Source organism: Amphiprion ocellaris, chromosome 16 (genome assembly GCF_022539595.1).
Source record: "Amphiprion ocellaris isolate individual 3 ecotype Okinawa chromosome 16, ASM2253959v1, whole genome shotgun sequence".
NCBI classification, from domain to species: domain Eukaryota; kingdom Metazoa; phylum Chordata; class Actinopteri; family Pomacentridae; genus Amphiprion; species Amphiprion ocellaris.
This window is the reverse complement of record NC_072781.1, coordinates 11,459,959-11,468,692: the sequence shown is the minus strand read 5'-3', so window position 1 is coordinate 11,468,692 and position 8,734 is coordinate 11,459,959.

The window sequence follows — 8,734 nt, the reverse complement described above, 5'->3', positions numbered from 1 at the left end:
TACAAATAACAAGTCAAAGGAAAGAGACATACATCGTAGAATTGTAGTAATTGTGGGCTGACTGATTTACTGATTATCAGTATTTTATTTTTTTACTGATTTACGGTAATAAATACATTTAAAATGGCGCTACTTTGGCTCTGAACCTTTATCTACCTGTGGTCGCGCTGTCTGCTTGAGTGATTTGATTGGTTATACGTCACGAATAAAACTCCTTTAACTTAACATCTGTAAACAACACTAAAACGTATCAACAAAGTTTTCTGTTAGAGTTTGTGTTCTTCTAAGTTTAACTCCAAGATTTTAAATACTTTCATTTACTGCAAATGAATATCGACCACACTTAGTACAGTCCGGTTCCCCCTTCTATAAATCTGCTTGGAATCGTCCACTTCCTGTTTGTCAAAGTGGCCTTCTACCTGGACAGGTTTTGTTGGAGCTCATGCAACAAACATTTTGGGTAACTGCACTTTAATATGGATGGATGACACTGAATTAGAGTCTGTTTTAATGAGACTGAGTTAAGATGTGTAGCTCTGTCATTAAATAGTAAATTATTTCTCAGAACTCACAGAGAAAAGTCTGAAATGTTTGCTAGGTTAGCGTCCCACGTGTTCTTTGGCTCAGCTAAAGCTAACTCTCTCCAACTTCTGGATCTCTTGAGTTGCTTGTCATTAAAATATCTTGCTAGAGGTGCTGAAGCTCAGAAAGTCTGAGATGTTTGTTCAAAATCAGCTCATTCTCAAGTCTGATCTGAACTGTCCTCTTTTGTTTGAACTTTCCCTAAACTTAGCAGCTAATGACAAAGCAGCACATCCAGACTCAGTCTCATTTATGTTGAGATTAAACTTCAGTGTCATTCATTGGTGTTAAAGTGCAGTTTTTCAAATATTTGGTGCACATGCTCCCGACCAAACCAGTCCAGGTGGAAGACGATGTGAAGAGAAAGCTCCAGAGGATGAATATCACACATTTACGTTGGAAATAAATGTCCTTTAATTAGACATTGTCATGCAAAAGTTGGATTTCCCTTTAATGATGTTCAAATCTTTGTTGAGTGTTTTGTTGATGTTGGTTTCTAAAGGTTTTCTGACACTTGAAGATTAAAACCTTTTACAGCTCACAAGCTGCAACAATTCACACATTATCAACTATCTTTCTGACTAAACTAAGATAAAAAGTGAAAAACTGCCTGATTCCTGCATCATGAATGTAAATCTTTTTGGTTTTTAAGACAGTAAACTGATTATATTTGGGTTTGACATTTTATAAACCAAAACAAGAAATGAATTAGTGGAGAAAACAATCAACAGATTAATGGTCAAAGAAAATGTGTTTTGCAACATATATGGCTGAATTACTCCAACATTACAAGATACATACAATTTGAATTCAATTTTATTTATATAACGCCATATACAGGTCAAATTGTCTCAAGACACTTTATATTTTTTGTCATATTTAAAATATGACAAAGTAAGAAATTTAAACCTCTTGACTAATCCAATTTATTACTTAGTTTTTAAGAGACTAATCGACAACTAAAATAACTTTCTCCACTAAAACTAATAAACATGAGGTCAAATAGAAGGAACAGTTTTAAATACTGCAGTCCCATGACGACAAGAATAAAGTTTGTCAACAAAAACTACATCTGCTGGTGGATTCCATTAAAGTCCTAATAAATGATAATAAAGTGTGATACTAAAGGTTTGTGGTGCTAAAAATGTCAAAGTAAAGATATCAAGTTGAACATCTGGATGGAGGTTGATAAAATTTGACCTTCTTTCATTTCTCTGGAGCGACTCCATGGATTTTATGGATGGTGGTTAAAGACCTGCTCTTCTAGTGGTCTTCCTTCTAGTCGCTATAAAAAGTCAGTCCATCCTGACCGACTTCAACACCTCTTCATGACAACTTGTTCTTCCTCCGACCTCGTGGAAACTCCAGAAACTGGGGAAAACCCATGGAGACTTGAAGAACTCGTCGGGCGGGGGAAGGTGTGGTGGGTGGTGGGGGTAGGTGGGGGAGTAGCGGGGGGAGGCCGCCACCCACATCCCCGCCTACTCTCCGCCCCGACTCCACCCAGACTCCGCCTTGGCTCCACCCATGTGGTCACCTCGGAAACTACGATGACAAAGGGACGACGAATTTGTTTCTTTTTATCTGATCTGTAGCTCAGTGAGTTAAGGATTTGCCTATGGAGCTGCAGGTCGCTGGTTCAAGACCAGACCCTTCTTAAATTTTATCAAGAGTCTGACAAAGACAAAGAAAGAAAAGGGCCATTGGCGGGTCTTGAACCTGTGACCTTCCAGTTGGTAGTCTGTCTTCTTATCCCCTGAGCTATCTGCTCAGATACTAATTCTTCCTTTTTTTGCGCATTTATCATCTATTTTTTTGCCATTTTGGAGTTTTTTTTTTAACTTGAGTCTCGACTTGCCCGTTTTTGTCAGGAGGTTGGACTTCAGCCTTTGTGCTGGAGGGTGGAACCCTCAGTTCCAAGACTTTCAAAGCCTCCAGACCTCCCGAGTCCTCAGGACCTGAGCTTTCACACAGTCTGAGGGCTGAAATTTTCTAAGTCCCACAGTAGTTCTCTGTTGGATTGAACTTTCAGACAGTCCAAGGACTGAAATCTTCTAAGTTCCTGAGTAGTTCCCTGTTAGTTTGAACCTTCAGACAGTCTGAGGGCTGAAATCTTAAAAGTTCTTGAGCAGTTCTCTGTTAGTTTGAACCCTCAGACAGTCTGAGGACTGAAATTTTAAAAGTTTCTCAGTACTTCTCTGTTAGTTTGAACTTTCTTGTTAACAGAAGCCTTAAAACTTGTGACCATGAGTCTTGATTTCACATTTAGACCATCCATCTGAGTTCTTCTCAGACCTTCACCTGTGGGTTTTTTAGAAATCCTCAACAAACTTTGATTCTCTTCACTGAACAGTAAAGTTTGTGGAGATCAGAAGGTAACATTAGTTTGATCAATGCCTTCAACTACTAGTAGACTTTATCTGGAAAGCAGTTTTCTGAAATGAGTTCTTAGTAAATCTGTCCACAATCAAACCAAGAACATAGAAAGAGGAAATGTTTGAAGAAACAACTTGATGTTTTCGTTTCAGACTAGAAAATGCTTTAAAACTTTTATCTGTTTTTGCTCTTTTTGATCGTTTTGTCTCTTCTGTTTAATTTGATCTTCTAAAGTCTAACTGGTGTCTTTTCAAATGCTTTGTCTTTAGTTTGATTCTTCTTAAATGTTTAGTTTTGCTCTTTTCTCACCTTTTATTCTTTTCTAATGTCTGATTTGATTTCGAAATGTTTTGTCTTTTTAATGTTTAATTGTTTTTTCAAACATTTTAGCGGCTTGTTTGAATTTTTTTTTCTTTCCCAATATTTAATTTTTCGATTAAATCTTGAAGGTTTTTCTTTTTAAATGTTTTACCACCTTTTAATGTTTAATTTTCTTTTTAAATGCTTCATTGTATTTTCTGTTTAATTCCTATTTGAAGTTTTATTGTCTTTAAGATGTAATTTTCTAATTAAACATTTATTTTTTAATTAAATGTTTTGTCTTTCTAAGGTTTAAGAATCTAATTAAATGTTTTGTATTTTTTAAATGTTTAATATTCTTCTTGTTTAATTGTATTTTTTGAACGTTTAATTATCGAAAATATTTTATCTGTAATTTTGAATATTTGTATTTGAAAATTTTTGTTTAATTTCATAGTTACATGTATTGTATCTTGTTTAATTAGCTAATTCAATATTTTGTCTTTTTAATAGAATTTAATTGTATTTAATGTTTAACTATATTAAACAGACAAAATATTAAATTAGCTAATTAAACAAGATACAATACATGTAACTATGAAATCAAACAAAATTTTTCAAATACAAATATTCAAAATTACAGATAAAATATTTTCGATAATTAAACATTCAAAAAATACTTTTTAATAATAAACCTTTTTCAAAGTTTTATTGTATTAAATGCTTTTTTCCTTTGATTTAATTGCTTTTTGTTATGTAGTTTATTTCTTTAATCTTGTTTTTCTGTCAAGATTTTAACCCCAACCTTAAAAATGAAATAAACCCTTAAATCACAATGAAAATACTTCTGTTGTCACAATCATGAGTTAGTCAATTATTCAGTTTATCAATTCAACTTTATTTGTTTAGCACCTTTCACACAGATGACAAAACTAAACAAGCAAAGAGAAAAAACTATGCTAAAACTATGATTAAAACTCAAAAACATTTTTTAAAAAAAGATTTAACATGGTAATAAAATATGTTGTGTCCAGGGGATGGAGGGAGTTTATTGAAGTCTTCCTGGGCTCACATGGGAAATCATTTAAAATATAAACTTGATCTTCAGTCTAAGGAAACTGCAGAGCGACAGAAGAACCAACAATATCTCCTGTTTTCTCCTTTAATGAGTCGACTCTTCTTGTGCTTTCAGACCAAAGAACTACAGACTCTTCACAACCTGCTCAAACTCTTGGTACAGGACCTCACTACACGGGTCAAGAAGGTTTCCATCTCATTTCTACTCTGAAGCTCACCTTCTCCTGCTCAAACTACTGACAAATGTTTCTGCTGCTCTAAAGTGTGGTCTCCAGAACTTCCTAAAAACTCTCAAAGTCTCTTCTGCTGCATGTTGCTTTGTAGAACTGTTCCAGAAAACCTCACTAAACCACATGGAGGGGCCTCAAGATAGTCGTCCAAATGAAACCGTACAAAAACCAAACTAGTACAACCCAAACGCTAAAGTCTCCTGCAGCCTACCAGAAAACCTCTGAGAACAGAGAATCAGGACAGGAACTCTTACCTTCTGGACAACCAACATTGGTTCACCAACAAGAATACAGAATGTGTCTAACCAAAAACCTCTGAAAACTCACTACAGCCAAGATAAAGACACAACTCAGCTGTACCAAATCCACTAATCACTGCACACATTAACACCATGTGCTAAGTGTGGCTAAAGAACCTCATTTACCAAGACAACTATCCAGTACAAAGCCCTAAAACACACCAAGAAACACATGAAAGACGATTTTACTGCTGGAAGCTGCAAGCCAACGCCTAAAGAACAAACTGAAGCAACGAAACCAAGCCCGGTTCTGTGGTGAAGAGAAGCAGAGGAAATGTTTGGCTGCAGCTAAATAAAGCAGGAAGACACTGAGCTGCTCAGGTGTTCCTGATAATACCAAGCAGCCACCTGGACAGCCAATAGGAACACAGCTTACTGGGAGTCCAGAGGGCTGGGTTAGTGAAGGAAATTTAGTTTAAAGTTGAAGCAGAAAGTTAACAAAGAAAGTTGAAAACCACCTTCTGATCCCTGAAATCTCTGAGTTTTCACACAAAGAACACCTGAACATGTCAAACTGGTTCCATAGTAGAACCATCATTGTAAAAATGTCATAGTATGGTGTGTTGCTCAAAAAACATTAGGACCCAGCTGTCAGGGGACAAACATGTAAGAAACATGAGAACAGAGAGAACCCAACCAGTAGGTCACAGTTTATCATCCCCCAGTCATCTCCTGAAGTCCATATGGTGAGAGACATCAGTATCTGGTTGTTAATTTACCAGAGGATGCTTATAATCATGCTGATGTGGTCTGTACTCTACAGTATTTTAGTGACTCAATAAATACCTAAGTTGTTTTTTTTAAAATGCTTTTTAGTTTTTAATAAACATTTATTAGCCTATATGTAATCAATAAATGGCCTTTGTCTATCTTAAGAAAAACTTACTCAGAACTCTGATATGTTAACAGTACTAAATAAATCAATAAATACATGCATACACAGAAAAATAAGTTAATACATTAACTGTGTTAAGATTTAGATTTTAAAAAAAGTTGTTTATGTTTTTGCAGAATCCAGTATTACTCACTGGTTGGTCATTACATTTTGTTAGTTTGATTTCACTGTTTAAAATGATGCCACCTCTTTTCAGACAGAACCTGTGATAATAAAACAATACAAAATTTTTAGTTCTGTGTTAATAAAGCACTTAAAGCTTTAAGTATGGCTAAATGCTTTTTTCAAAATTAAATATATCACTCCTTAGGTGGTAGTGGCCCCAAGTTCAGTAAAGTTGGAAAGATATTCACAGATTTGGACTTCCAGCATCAGTAACTTGTTAGATATAGGTTGTCAAAACATAAATGGTGCCTCTTTCCCATTGTTGCAAGGCAGACGATGTGCTACAAGCCCAGTTTTATCAAAAGTAGCTGTCTTTCAAGCTACAGGAATAACATTGGTGTCTATGGAGTGAACAGGGTCCGTCTGCAATTTGCAAAACCGCTGCAACAGTAAAGAGAGACAAATATTCAATAACTTCACTCTTATACATTGTAGTGTCACTAAAATCACTGCAGCCTTCAACTGGCTCCTGTTGACAAAGTGTTTTAACAGAAATGTAAATGCTGTAATTTGATTCTTTTAATGAACCATGTAACTTGAATGGATGCGATGCTGGTGTGACCACAGTGCACACGTCTGATGTTGCTCACAGTGGTCCAAGGGACGCTCAGGGAGTTTGTGTGTTGCTCAGACTCATGAAAAATTACAGGGAACATTGTTTGGGACCCCATCGTTGTCTACGCTCCGCTGCACAATGTTGCGTATGCTCAAAGAGTATGAGGCATAGCGCCACCTGATGGCTGCAGATGGCGTAACTACTGAGGTACAGAGCAGCAGAGTGGTAAGCAGCATGAACATGCCTGTGAGCCTGAGCTCAGGGAACAGAAACACTGATGTTACAGATATGAGTCTTTCACGGCAGAGATGTAGCAAAAGTCGTGTAAAAAGACAGCCAACTGTGAAGCCACTCGACTCGTAACTGGTGATTTGTCTTCATTTCCAGCACTTGTAGCCGAATACATAGACCTTTCAACTATGAATATCTTTGTACACAACTCTCATTCATTGACAAATAGTTTTGCTACAATAATGACCCCCATCGAATGAGAAGGGGAGCCAGGCAGGGGCTGAAGCAGGGATCCTGACAGTTACAGGGTCATTCCAGAATTGGAGGACATTTGGGCTTCAAAATTTTCTAAAAATTATCTTCTCTTTTACAATGTTCTGCCACATATACATCAATAATAGGTGTAGCGGAACTACTAAAGTAGTTAAGTTCGCACTCGTTAATAAAGGGGCACCATCCTCAGTTTATCTGAGGAAATTATTAGTTTAAACAAAATCTCAAGGAGACTTTGATTAAAATGAAGTTGATCAGTCTGATATCAGAAAGCCTAGAATTCTGATTAAATTGACCCCAGTTCCCACACAAGGAAAAGTACAAGACCATGAAATGGTCTAAATAAAAAACATATATTAGCTATTCTACTAAGACAGTACAGGTGAGCTATATACAGTGAAAAATATGGTGTGTGCGTGTGTGTGAATGTGTGGAATCAGATTAACAGGCTAAAGGAAGAAAATTATGGTGAAAGGAGGGTAGATAGCGAATGATCTAACACAGTGAATCTATGATCTGGGTTACGATCGATACGCTTAAGAGTGAATAAATTTAACTATCGTAATGTTATTGCAACGTCAACCCAATCAAGAGCAGATAGAGGATATTGGCTTTTCCTACTTTGTTCAACGCTGAACGGTTTGGGAGTCTCCGTTTGGCTGCAACCCAGTGGGGGGCTGGAAACTTCCTCACGACGGATCCAGGCTGTCTGTCCTGAAGCGTCGTGTGGTCGAGTTCTGCTGTTGGAGCTCTCATGGCAGTGTCGAAGGTCTGCCAGCAGACGCCTGATGTAGGCCTGCAGTTGATGAGTCAGGCAGCCAGTGTTCAGTGCGCTTTGTGGGCGGCCTTCAGGGTTGATGGAAAAATAACTTGCTCAACGGTGACTCTCGTTATGTTTTCTGTTGGCGTTAGCCAGGTAATAAAAAAGGACTGTGAAAACTGAGAGCAGAGGCGTGGTGGAATTTAGAAAAAGGAAAAAACTATTGATTTCTATTATTTCTTATTTGCTCGTCAAAAAAGAAGATTAAAGAATATAAGCTTAGGCTATAATGAAAGTGAGCAGTGTTTAAATGTGTCGCAAAATTATAAAAGGGTGACAAAAATGAGACAAAGAAAAGAGTGCCGAAATGAAGTAAAAATTCAGGGGACGAGAAAGTTAAAGAGTGATACATATCAAGACGAGAAAAGAAACTGAGACGAGGCGTCAGAGCAGCGGCGTAAGGATGTGCATACAGGAAGAGAAGAGAGAAGAGCAAACGAATGCGGTGTAGGCCTTTATATACCCTGAGTTGGTTTTTTAGGGCGGAGGGAGAGTTTCCTGCAACTTTTGGTAATCTGACTACTCTCTCTTTATTCCCAGACAGAGGAAAAACTGCATTTGCTAAATCGAATCAAAACATATGATATTATGCGTGCAAACATGATCTGTCCATCTCTCACCATGACCCACTGACATGGAGTCAAAAATCAAGGCTATACAATCTAACATAAAGTAGCCTACTCTATGCATAGAATCTAGATATAAAATATGTTTTAGATATTAAGAATATATGTTATTGTGAGGGTATGTGGTACATTTAATGTGTACAGTTGTAAATGTTACCAACTTCACGTTTTACACTTTTAATCAATGATGATACAGTTGTTATTATCAGGCCATCCGATGTCGCTAAGTGGCACTGTGGGTCCATGCAAGAAATGTGATTATTTCATTAAAACCTTAACTTTTTCCCCATATCACCTACAGATG